At 40.5% G+C, this 14,045-nt stretch overlaps 1 pseudogene across 1 annotated transcript; it reads right to left on the reverse strand.

Annotated features, from left to right (window-relative positions):
• Positions 1-7,261: 7,261 nt before the first annotated feature.
• LOC147606065 (cytochrome P450 71AU50-like) lies at positions 7,262-10,326 on the reverse strand (annotated as a pseudogene). Its single transcript, XR_015265098.1, has 2 exons — positions 9,235-10,326; positions 7,262-8,170 (listed from the first exon to the last, which is right to left on the reverse strand). The product of XR_015265098.1 is annotated as a cytochrome P450 71AU50-like (transcript).
• Between the last annotated feature and the right edge of the window lie 3,719 nt (positions 10,327-14,045).

Below are 14,045 nucleotides of genomic sequence, written 5' to 3' on the forward strand. Positions count from 1 at the left end.
ACACCCTTCATAAATGACCCCCAAAATAGACAATTTGACAACTCATGAGCATCTACTCATTGAATGCTCATTAGCCTTAATGATGAGTTATATAAAAAAGTGATTAAGAATTTATCAAAGATTAATTCTTTCACTAATCTTTTCCTCTTTTACACTAATCTAGGACTCTAATTAACCACTAATCTCTAATTAATTCACATAATCGAGCACTTCATTGGATATATCAAGGGAATGCTAATCTGTGCATAAACAAATGTGTAAATTAATCTAAAATAGGAGATTAATTAGACTCTTAATTTTGGTCTCCACTTTTAAGGTAAAATTGAGCAAAGAGAGTTAAATTCCTCCAATTGATGAAGAAATTGATGTAATTAGGTGTTTTGATGCATCTAGATGCTCTCAAAACACTCAAAAATACTAATTTTGACTACTCACATGATCAATTTAGACCCCAATTAACACATTTTCAAAAAAATTTACCTCTTGAACAAGATCAATCACCCTTAATGACAAAAACCAGTCCATTAAGAGAAGTTAGTCGAATTTAAGGGTTTTTGATGGTTTTTAAGAAAAACTTTGAAGGATTAAGCTACTCTTAATGCTTGCTAACACACTAATGCAAATAATTTCAACAAAAAACACACAATTAAGCTAAAATTAATGATTTTAGTTCTATGTTTAACACTAATAAAGAGAGCTAACATTCACTAAAATTTGCATTCTATTGCATTGTTTGATGCAATGGATGCAAACTAAGCCTAATACAAACTATGTGCAAGCTCTAAGAACATGAAAAACCACAATACAATAATAAATTAAGCTAAAAATTAAGCAAAAAACATTCTTTACAAAAACAAAAAAGAGAACTATTCAACACCAAATCACCATCAAATCCACTTCATTTTCATGGGAAACCATTAATCAAGATAATGGGCAATGGGTAATGCGTAGATTAGAGGAAAAACAATGGAAGAAGCCATGGGATGGCTCCCCGATAGCGGCACCAAAAATGTTATGGCTCACCCTAACCCCCCTTGAAACACATCCAACAAGAGATTACCTACTAGTAAACCACAACAGTCATGAGGATCTTTCTAATGGCCGAGCTTGTAACCCTTGAGGCCTCCAAGCTCTACAACTCCTTGAAGCAATTCCACCGTGCCTCCCACGAGCGTCGTCACACCCCTCCGCTGTACTACGGATACTCGTCCCTCCTCTCACTTCACTTCACTCACACACACTCACTATCATGCATTAGGGAGAGAGATTAGCAAGAGTTGAACTCAATTGTACAATGGGAGAGTATGTTGTATTATGAGAGAAATTCACTTATATACATGGCCATAAGTGTTCACACTCACTTAAATTGTGGCTGGCCGGGCAGCACTTTAAGCTCATAAGAGGCCTAATGCTATTACAATGATTACTCGCATAATATATCCATGAAGTACATCACTTAGGACTTCATCCTACATGATGCTACCACATGCTCTAGAAGCGGGAATCACCAAAAATACTCCGTCACACCATTATGGGCGCCTGTCCAAGTTGTAGCTTTGGACACCATTGCTTCATATCTTGAATGTATGACCCTTTGGTGTATCTACCGTGACTCCTTGATGTAAGATAATGGTGGTAGCTCTTGTTAACCCTAGGAATGGGTTAACACTGCCCCAACCTGAGGAGATGTTTCTCAAAACATTCGCACTATAAAAAGCATAAGAATACAAAAGCCTATAAGGTTGAGGTGTCAGGTTTACATGCTTGTTTCGCAAAACATTCATATAGTGGCCACCTGAGAGCTTTTGTCGTTGTTCAAAAACACAGTTTTACAAGCTTGTTTCTCAAAACATTTGTAGTGGTAGTTGCTTATTAAGCTTTCGCCATTGTTCAACAAACACTAGCTTGAGAGCTTCTATTGTATACTCTTCCCTTCCTTGGATATTTGATTGCTTTGAGCTCTTTCCAACAACCTCAAGAGATATGGCAAGGCAACATGTGACCTCTCTTGGAGGATTAGATTACAAGCGCATCCATGCATGCGTCAACGATTGCGTTTTGTTTCGTGGACTACATAAGGATGCAAGAGAGTGTCCTACTTGTGGAGAGGCAAGATATAGAGTAGATCTCAAAACTTTGGATGTGCCTCGTAAAGTTCTGCGACATTTTCCCATAATCCCTCGCATTCAACATATGTTCAAGTGCAAATCCATTGTTGCAGAGCTCATGTCATGGCATCCCTCCCATCGATCAACCGATGGCAAGTGGAGAACTCGCGCAGACACTCTTGCATGGAAGCATATTGAAGACACATGGCCAAGCTTCAAGGAAGAACCTAGGAGCTTGAGACTTGGATTGGGTATGGACGGCGTGAACCCATTTGGTCTCAAAAGTACCTCTTACAGTGTATGGCCAGTGATATTGGTGAATTATAATCTTGCACCCTCTATGGCGAGATTAAGAAAGGACATGTTATGTTATCCCTTCTAATTCCAGGGAAACATAAAGTCAAAAATCCTAATGTTTATTTGGAGCCTTTGATTGACGAGCTAGAGATACTTTGGAGAGGTATCAAGGTGCATGATGTGAGCAGGCCTCCCTCGTCACGAGACTTCAACTGCAAAGCAATCTTGATGTGGACGATGCATGACTTCCCAGGCTATGGCAAGTGTTTAGGTAAGCATTGCACTTCTAATTAATGAGTAGGCAAAGGATGTGGCACCCTAAACCTACCTTCAACTCTTAATTGCGTCTATTGTTCAGGTCTCACTACATCGGGTTACCATGCATGTCCTATTTGTGGTCCTTCGCTTGTTGCCTCACGGCGGGCAGACGCATTGAATAAGGCCATCTATGAGAATCACCATCGATTTCTCCCACCTGATCATCCTAGATATGTTGCCCCTTGGAATGAAGTCCTCCCACAATCCCTCACAGCAGGACATTAGGGCCAATTTGGATGAAAAAAGGGCTGTTTAGGGTTTCTCTATTCTTGATCTAAGGGTCAAGGAGGAGCCACATGTCAAGAAGTATGGCATTTTTGTACACGTGTCAAGATCTCCTTCACTTACTTTTGGAACATTTTGTACTATTTTAGCCATAACTTTTACATATGAACTCCAAATTTAGCGCTCAAATGGTCCACAGGTGGCGCTTGATGAGCTCTATCCAATGAGTACCCATGTTGAATAGTTTTGGTAAGATCTTCATGGTCTTTTTTAAGTTGCCCCTTTTAAGATCCTTAGACAGCCCTTTTTTTGTCCAAATTGGCCCTAATGAGATTGGATGAGAATTTGGGACGGTTCCACGACTCCACCACTTGGCATGAGCCAGTAAGGGTTTGTAACTATTGTGTACTATATTGGCAAGAAATAAAGATTGCCCGCCACTAACACCAGCTTTTGTTTAGATACTCCATCTTTTATCGTTTACCATATTGGTCCCACCTCAAGATCAATCACCTGCTTGATCCCATGCATATCTTCAAGAATGTGGCATCTACCATTTGGGAACATTTGAATGGGACACACAAAATTCCCTAGGCATAAGGGAGGATCTACGTACCATAGGGAGGATGCCTGAAGCTTGGCCACAAGAGAGACCAAATGGGCGTGTTTTTTTACCTTGTGCACCGTGGAGGTTATCAAAGCTAGAGATGGTCGAAGCGTGCTATTACTACAATTCGTACTCCCACTGGATGCATGAGGTGTTTGAAGGAGGCCTTTACAAAGAGCAAGAAAAGAGGTGTAGAGCAATTATATGGCTTGAAATCTCATGATTGGCACAAGATGCTCCAAGTAAGTATTTTATGTGCATAATATCTTTTTCCTTTCAAATTTGTGAGTGAATTAGAAGCAACTAATCAACCATTCCTCGTGTGTTTAGTTCATACTACCTACTAGCATTTCTCGTAGTGCATCGAAGGACGTGAAAGATTGTATTTATAAGATGGGCGAGCTTGTGAGGTACTTTATATGATACAAAATGTGATGCGTATCAATGCTCCATGCAAGGTGTTCATATTGCTAATATGGTGTACTTTTTCATTTCTAGGTATGTGAGCTCAAAGGAAATAGATCCCACCACGCTTGAGAATGCTCAAGTTATGTCAGTGGAGGTGGTTTGTTTAGTGGAGGAGACATTTCCACATTCTATTCTCACAAGCCAACTACATCTCATAGTGCATTTGGTGGATGAGATTGCTATATGCGGTACTATACATGCATGATGGTTGTTCTTCCTCGAGCGCTTCATGAAGACCTTGAAGGGTTTCGTGAGACAAATTGCAAGACCTGCCGAAGGTAGCATGGCCGAGGGTTGGTTGATACAAGAGTCACTTGTATATATTTCTGAGTTTCTTGTTGATGTGGATAGCTCTCTTCCACGACTATGGAGAGGTGATGACCTCTATTGTGCCTCAAGGGAAAGGACGTAACAAAGTAATAGACACGGAGTTGCTTAATAATATCAACCTCTATTGCGTGCTTAATAGTGATGTGATGAAAAGATGGGTGACAAGATACGAGGATGTGAAGGCAAGAAGACAAGAAGAAAGGGCCCTCTTTCGTACACACCACGGATCTCGTGTGCCATACCCTCAGTATCTAAGAGCACTTCCAAAGGATATTCATGTGGATTGGCTACTTGACGAAATGGAGAAAGCAGAGAAAGACAAGGGGATGCATATCACAATGGAAGAATGGGAGTATGCTAGGGGATGCATGAGTAAGGTCGGTATATAGAATGTTATGCATAAGTTAGGAGCTTTCAATAATTTAGATTGCTTATTTAATTGATTTTGTCTTGGTGTAGTGCACTATGTTCAATGCTATATGGTGTCAGGGCAAGCATTTTCAAACACAACAGATTGATGATAAGAGAAACACACAAGATTGCGGCGTCATTGCTAGCTTTGAGGGAGCCAATGGAGCCATGGATGATTATTGTGGCATAATCCAAGATATTATTAAGCTTGACTTTCGACGCTTCTTTGTGTATGTTTTGGATGTAAAGTGGTTTAAGGACGTGGTGGAATAAGGCCCTAATGCAACAATCAAACGCCATGCAAGTGGCTTTGTAACTATTGACTCCACAAAGTTTTGGCAAAGTAAGAAGGACACACTAGTACTACCGCAACAATGTGAACAGGTACTGTACACACATATAAAAGTACTCACTTTTAAATATTTGATACCTTCGAATGCAAGGAAAATAACATGATTGTATTTGTGTTTGAATTAGGTTGTTTATCAACCAATGGTGGATAATAACAGATGGTGGCATGTCATACCTATTATACCACGTTCCAAAGTGATGTATAGTACATTTACGAATATGGAGCGTACAGAGGATGATCATGGCCATGGAGGTGATGATGACCGTGATACAAGAGAGGAGGATGATCATGAGATAGGAGATACAGATATTGAGGCCATTACCCGTGAGGACGAGCCTACCATTGGTGATGCTGATTTCGATGAGGACATGAGTAGCACAAGTAGTAGTGGGTTGAATGTATTTGTAGATCTAAACACTTGTTTGGATTTTGAAGTAGATAGTTTGGCAAGGGTTGATCTCATTGAGGATGAGATTGAACCGTAGCCCATCATTGATATTGGCTAAACTATTTTACATATTGTCTCATTCTCCTCACCTCACTTATTTTTTGTATATGTGGGTTTGCAAAAAAGCATTGATGTTTTTGTTAAAATTATGTGCTTTGGTAATCATGGGCAATTTTTGGAAAGCAGTGATGTACATTTACCAGCCTACACCAAAATCTCACTTTTTGTACTCTCTGTTTTGCGTCTAAATACGCCTCTAATTCTCAGTGTAGACACACTAATAGATGCCCTAATACACACGTAAATAGACGTCCTAATACATGCGTAAATAGACGCGCTGTTAGACGCAGTGTTAGATTCTCAGTGTAGACGCCTTAATAGACGCATTAATAGACGCGCTATTAGACGCGCCCGTAATTTCCCTATTCAAGCAACGCCTATAGACGCGCCCGCTATTTTGCACGTCTATTAAGCGCGTCTATAGTTGCTTTGTGTTGTTGTGTATGTTCTACATGTCACTTTAACTTTAAAAGGCTCCTTGCCTAGATTATATTCTAGGTGTCACTCTAAAAATGAGTATTCATAGAATTGCTTTTGGCTACCCAATCCTTGGAGCAGCTTTGACTTTTCTTTTATTGTGGCTTCCTCAATTCATTCCAAATAGACTTATCCTTTGCTCCATGGTTTTGGTTAAAACTTATGAGAATTCTATGAGTTTCACTTTTCTTTACATACTCAAATTACCTTTATGATATTTTCTATTTTATAATCTATAAATAAATAGTTAAGTGCACAATCTAAGATAGAGAAGATTCCAATTTTCTTTCTCTTCTAAAAAATATAAATATTTTTGCTACTTGTGCTCTAGATTTTGATGTATAGCCCCATAATGCTAGGATTCCCTCTTACTTTTAACAAGTGAGCTTGAAATTTATGGTGTATATGTGCATAGTTTCACTAAAAAAAGTCTCTAGATTGGAAATCGTATCACATTCTTAGGGTTCTTCCTCTTATTTGATGCCTACACACACCACTTATTTCTTTTACATCTTCAATATCTCCTCTAAAAAAAGAGCTTCTACGGGCTCAGAAAGAGGCAAGCTGTGTATGTCGTTAAAATGAATCCGGTAGACGTAAAATGCAAGGCTAAAGACTCTTCTACAAGTCCCCAAAAATGTTTATTATCACAATTTCTACCTCAATAGGTTTGTTGAGAATAATAACAAAATCCAAGTTTTTACACTTTTTATAGTTTTCACTATAAAAGATTCCAAGAGTTTTGTGAACACTTTAAACAACATTTGTATTAGAAAAGGCAAAATCATATTGTTGATGAACTTGCAAGACTAGTCAAGAGGCAAATATATGAAGATTTGTATTGGAAAAGGCAAAACCATATGGTTGATGAACTTCAAACACTAGTTGAGATGCAACTATATGAAGATTTGTGCAATTGGTTCAAGAGGGCTTTCTACTTTAGTAGAAAAGATAGAGTTGCCCTTGTTTGTGGATCATTAATAAAGAAGTCGATGGGGATTTCATTACTTGTGTAGTTCTTCATTCCTTTGTTGCAAAATTCCACCAATTTATTGGTTATGCAATCACAAATCCGCATGTGAATTTACTCCATTCCAATCAATAGCATGAGAAAAGCCACATCTTATATGTTTAAGGTATACATGTTATTGTAAAGCCTCAAGGTTTGAAAAGAAGACACCATTTCAACATTATAATTGATAAATAAAAATAAACATGTCCATAGGTGTGTTACCTAGTGGTAGAGCCACGAGACACAAACCTAGGTTTGGATGGACGTGGATAACAAATAAACAATATACAATCGATGAACTAAATTTGTTTAGGAAAGTCTAAAAGTGGGTAATTAGTGAAGTACATTTGAATTCATGGTTTGTTAAATTGGTGGGGTAACCATGATCCACCTATTAATCTCGGTACTTTTTAAAGAAGTATATTGCAAACTGATGAATTTTGAGGAGGGTTTTATCCTCGTAAGCTTGGAACGGCCATGAGAGGGCTGCCACGATTCACCACTATTCCAAATTTCTCCGACATGTCAATTGCTTGATTAGGAGGAACCACCCATTGAACCTTGTGGATGAGATTTGATAGGGTCAACTCTACTATGGGAAGTGCAAGGGGCATTCCTGGACAACTCCGCCTGCCTGATCCAAATGGAAGAAGCTCAAAATGCTGCCCGCAGCATCCAAATCTTTACATTTCTCAAGGAACCTCTCGGGTATAAACCTCTCGGGCTCATCCCATATCTGTGGATCTCGCCCACTCGCCCAAACATTCACGATCAGCCTCGTGCCTTGCGCTAGCTTGTAGCCGGCCACCTCGCAGGCTTCCGTCGACAAGTGTGGAATGAGAATTGGTAGGGGAGGATGCATACGCAGTGTTTCCTTCACTACTGCCTTTGTGTACACCAGGTTAGGCAAGTCTTCTTCTTCCACCATCCTCTCACGTCCCACCACACTGTCCACCTCCTGTTGAAGCTTTGTTAACACGCGCGGATTCGCTATTACCTCTGACATTGCCCAATCCACGGTGACCGCGGAAGTGTCCATCCCAGCCGAAAGTAGCTCCTGCAATCAAGAGATCATGCATCTGTCAGATCTCTAAGCAATGTTAATATGCCTTTTCTTATAATTTGATGAGGAGGAAAAATGTTTGCTTTTGGGATGCCAAGACTGCAGATTGAAAGTTAAGTATGCTATCTGCAATGTTTTCTCCATGCTATTCGCAATGTTTTCTCCTCCTTTCATCATTGCAGTATTGTGTTCAAAGTATATACCGATCCTCCAACGATAACAGTGTTCAATGTTTGCCCTTCAAGCACTCTTTGGATCTTAGACGATGGTTACTATGGACATCAAAGATTGTGACTCAACTTGTGATGCCCAGTTCTATTAAAACTGTGCAGGGTGTTCACTCCAATCAAATGATTGCCTTAAAGGGTTTTATCCTGTGGCACGTTCACTACCTAAAAAGTGGCCAATATTTGAAAGGGTGGTACCCCTTAATACTCGGGTATGTATGTGGTGAATAGTATGGTGTGTGTATAGCTGGGTGAAATTTTCACATGTGACTAGGAATGGAAAAAGACCTTTGCCACCCCCTAAGTTATGATCATTAGATAGACTAGAGAGGTTTGCCACCTATACATATATTGTAGAAATCATCACGTAGGGAGCAATGTCCCTGTACATATTATTGTGGAAGCCATCATGTGTAGGCATCAACACGTGTACAAGCACGGCCATGTGTAACCCTATCATAATGTGCCTGCCACATAGCCATCCCTAAGAGGGCCTTCTTCAGGTTTCGGATGAGGAGTAACCCTATCATAATGTGCCCATTAGCCAACCCTAAAAGGGCCTTCTTTAGGTTTTCAATGAGGAATGTCTGTAACTGCTCCTTCCTTTACATGGCTCTTGGTATTAACACCTGAATACATCCTAAACGCATGTGTGATTTAATCGTGGCCATGTGTTTTACAAGAGTCTGATACCACACACATTCTGTTGAACCCACTTCTTGTTATAACAAGAATCAGCACAATTTGATAAAACATGGCCTTCTACGAATGATTGATGCAAGCGATTCCTGTATAATTATATCTTTCAAAGAGGGCAGAATTTTCGCTTACCAGTGTAATGGATTTCACCTTATCTCTGCTCAAATTGTTGGCCAGCAGGAGGTCAAGGAAATCCTTGGGACCATTCGTAGCTGGTAGTTTCTCGCGTTTAGCGAGTATGCTTTCAAGGAGTAGATCGATGGAAGCGTGCCATTCGTCCATGGAACGTTTGGCTTTGCGATCGAGGAAGCCAAGGTAAGGTATGAGGTCTCCTATGATCGGAATTTGGAAAAGCACAGTGCCGTGGTGGAGGAGCTGCTTCAAGTTCGTCGAGCCTAGCTGGACGTCGGAAACGTCAGCGATGCGTTGCCCGAGCAGGATGCGGCACATGATGTTTTCGAGCAGGTTCCCCACGCATGCCGTAATGTTGACTGCCGTCTTGGACTCGGCATAGTTGTGGAGGTCCTGCAGCGTGCGCTTGATTTCGTCGGCTACAATTGGCAGAAACTGGCGGACCCTCCTGGCTGTGAAGAGCTGCAGGCTGTACATTTTGCGAAGCTCACGCCACTCGGCGCCATAGCGCGTTGTTGCAACTGCGCTGTCCTGGCCGTAGCTCAGCCTCCTCGCGCTCTCGAAAGTAGGCCGGCTTGCAAACACCTTGTCGTGAGTCTGCAGGAACTCTCTGGCAGGCTTTGGGCTTGACACCACCAGTGTGGGCATGGAGCCGAGGCGCAGGAAGACGATGGGTCCAAACCTCTTTGATAGGGTTGCAAGAGATCTATGGGGGGAGTCACCAAGTAGATGCAGCAGATTACCCACGACAGGCCAAGCGAAGGGCCCTGGTGGAAGCTGCGAACGCTTCCCCCACACAGTATAACCTCGACTAGCTAACCACAATACAAACATGGCTATGGAAATCACCCCACCAAAATCTAGCAGGTCCATGACTGTGTGGCTATGGAGCGTCGTCCCTGATCGATCCTCTAGCTCGACTACAAGCCAAACACTTATGAATCAAATTAGCAGATGCTGAAGGCATCATTTGGTGAACTTTTGTCATCGCCTCCTGTTGTCCAGGAACTGGCAAACGATTCTCCATCACGTCGTGACTCGCGAATCGTGCCACGTTGAGGTGCACTGCAGTGACTGCACAAACGAAGCATCCCCGTAAATCAAAACGACAAAGAGTTTAGCGGCCACTATTTTGAAAACTTATCCAAATTTTATAGATAAACAAACATTTATATTTCCAAGGTCAACAACACCTTAGTCATGGCCCGTGGGCTTTAGGCTTTAGCCCACTGGTTGCGCCCCAAAAGAGCGGTGCTTCGTGCAGGCCTCGAATCAAAGTCAATCAGCCCCCTCCCTCGACGCTCGTATTATTGTTTTTTATCTTTTTCAAGGGATATATAAATACTTAGTTAAATCAATCAATCAATCTATCTATGAATATATATATATATATATATATATATATACATACATTGATTCATAGATTGATTGATTGATTGGAGCTCTTTAAAACAGGACAAAAAAACAACATTTCAAATTTTTTTAAATACCGGTTGAAATTTAGAAAAACCGGCTAGAAATAAGGAGGTCACTCTAGAAAACCCATGTAGCATGCGCTTGCATACATGTATTTAAAAGACCCATATTTTAATCTCTTTAAGTTTTTTAAAACTAGTTTACATGTTTCAATTTTGGATTCAAAACAATTCACATGAATTAAATATATTTGTTTAATCTCCTCTTGCATGTATATAACATGTCAATCCCTCAATTAAATACACCTCTGTCTGTATACTAAGGTACATTATGTTACATTATAGAAGGTGTCTTTTTTGGGTACCCAACTCAGTTTAATACAAGATAGAAACTAATGAGAGAGTTGAAGGAGGTCATCTCTTGCAGATAGAAACTAATGAGAGAGTTGAAGGAGGTCATCTGTTGCAAAACCAAGTATGATTGAACTCACGGTGGATCAAAGCATATTGATTAAGATAATACAAAATGTGATTAAGCTAATCAACAAGATAATGATAAGTGATTAAGCACAAACCCACATAATCTCATTACATTAGAGTTAATCCAAGTTATCCTTTTATAGCTCTCATGGACCTCCCAACTCACAAGATGTCACCCTAGTGCCAACCATGCATCCATAAATGCTCACACTACATGTGCTTTCTTACACTTTCCATGTGCTACCTTTTTGACCTTAAACTTCACCTTTTACAAATGACCATACAAATCAACCTTTGCCAATGTACCCTTAGTCTATCCTTTTCTAATGTGCATGCTCCTTCCCTTGCTCTACTTATGTTGCACCCTCACACATTGCATTTCAACACCTCCCCTCAATGTGATGAGGGTCTAACACCTAACATGTAATGACCTATCCTACACTCCATACTCATTTGGCTGGAGTGATCCATCTAGGTTGCTCTATGAGCTACAATGTTGGCTTTGTCTTGACACTTTACATATCGGGAGAGTGGGGTTATAACTAGGGGTTAGGAGCCGTGCACTTCATATCATCTAGAAGAGATGATCTTGGTGTTGCCTCTATCTTTGCGAGGCCTCATCACTGTCTTCCTTCTTTGACATTACATTGGCTTCTTCGGCTCTCTTTTTATGACGGCAATCCTTTGCTAAGGTGACCAATTTTGCCACAATGATGATAGGTTATCTTTGTCCTTGGTCCTTCTGTGGCCTTCGGTCATGGTCCTCTCACTTGAGAAGAGTGCTTTCTTCTCACTTGATGTAGCTTGAACTGTCTTCCCTCGAAGTTTCTTCTCTTGTTCTATGAGTGCTGCTTCCACTCTTGCAATGGTTAAATCTGGGAGGTTTTTTCAAGGTAGCCACTAAGGGCCCATAGTCATACTTTTTAACAATATGGTTATGGCATCCTCTTCTTCTACTGGCGCCCCAATGCCAGCCAATTGGAGGCCAATTGTTGGAGTTTTTCATCCCCTTCATCCTCCGAAAATTTTCCCTTCCATTTACAATGCTCCTTAGCCCATCCTTCATTAACATGAATTTGACTTTGACTTGCCATGTGTGGAAGGAATCCCCTTTGAACTTATCAAGCACAAATGAAGTAGATATTGTAGGTTTAAGAAGGTCTTAACACTTGAGTACTACTCAAGGTCACTGTCTAATCTTAATACAAGATTGATTTGAATGAGGAGATTACGACAAATGTAAGGAATTAACCATGAAACCTCAAAAAATAAGCTCGCTGTTTTTCTATAGAAAATATTGGTGCACAATTGACCCTTCAAATCAAGAGAGCAACTCCCAACTGATGATTAGAGCTCTTACTTGCCCAAAAAAATGCTTCCCTTTCTTTCCATGTGAATATCCTTTTAAAAAGGACTTTTATATTTTTATTTAAGGCATACCATTAAGGTTTTTAAAACCTTATCGGTTTGTGAACATGGTTGGTTTAGGCACACAGATAGTAGATGCTTCATTGAGATTAGTAAACAGCACCGTTGAAGCTCGCATCAAGCGGGAGAGAAGCTGGTGTATCGCTGGTAGTGAGAGAACCACTGCAACAAAGCATGTCAAACAAATGGCCATTATCGGCTATCATGTGTGGTGGACATAACCATGGTGCTGCGAAAAGATTAAGGAGAGCGCCTTCTCCTATGTAGGCAACATAGCACCTTCTTTTGTGTAGGTAGCATAAAGATAAAAAGAAAGAATACTTCCCTAGTCTAGCAGTTCTCACCGCCAGCTTTTGTAGCCTTTTGGAAACTCTCAAATGTTGATTGAAGGCTCCTCATAGGTTCACTTTGATGCTTGCTTAGCTCCACATAGCTCTATTGCATCTGATATGAGCTGATTTGATGAGATTTCTCACTCAATGAATGAGGATGAAGAGAGGGATTAGTGGTTAATTTGTGTAAATTTTAGTACATCCTACTTAACTACTAGCTTGAGAGATTAATGAAAGGGCATGGCTCTGATAACATGTTGCAAAATCAAGTATGGTTGAGCTCACGGTGGATTAACGCATATGAGAAACATGATTAATCATATTGATTAAGATAATACAAAATGTGATTAAGCTAATCAACAAGATAATGATAAGTGATTAAGCACAAACCCACATAATCTCATTGCATTAGAGTTAATCCAAGTATATATCCTTTTATAGCTCTCATGGAGCTTCCAACTCATAAGATGTGTGCACCCTAGTGCCAACCATGTGTCCATAAAATGCTCACACTACATGCGCCTCCTTACACTTTCCATGTGCTACCTTTTTGACCTTTGACTTCACCTTTTATAAATGACCATATAAATCAACCTTTGCCATTGTACCTTTGCCATTATACCTTTAGTCTATCCTTTTCTAATGAGTTGTGCTTGTTGTCATCTATGTAGATGACTTGATCATTACGGGGGACCATGATGCAGAGATCTTTGATGTAAAGATCTTGCTTAGACAGAAGTTCGAGATGAAGGATCTGGGGGAGCTCAGATATTTCTTGGGCATTGAGGTGATTAGGTCACCACATGGTATTGGATTACTGCAGAGACAGTATGGCTTGGACATGTTGTCCAAGTATGGTATGACAGGCTGTAAGCCTATTTCAGTGCCATTGGATCAGAATGGCAAGTTGAGTGCAGACTCAGGAGAGATCTTGGAGGATCCTACTATGTACAGGAGCATAGTAGGAAGTTTGATCTACATGACGATCACCAGACCAGATTTGAGCTATGCTGTTGGGTTGGTGAGTCAGTTTATGCAGGTTCCACGGAAACCGCATTTGGATGCAGTGAGACGCATACTGAGGTATGTGAGGTCTACTTTGCATTGTGGACTATTCTATGAGACTGGGACAGATATATGTGTACATGGGTACACA

The sequence above is a fragment of the Cibotium barometz genome, chromosome 58 (assembly GCF_041138505.1).
Source record: "Cibotium barometz isolate CiBa-2024 chromosome 58, ASM4113850v1, whole genome shotgun sequence".
Classification (NCBI taxonomy): Eukaryota; Viridiplantae; Streptophyta; class Polypodiopsida; order Cyatheales; family Cibotiaceae; genus Cibotium; species Cibotium barometz.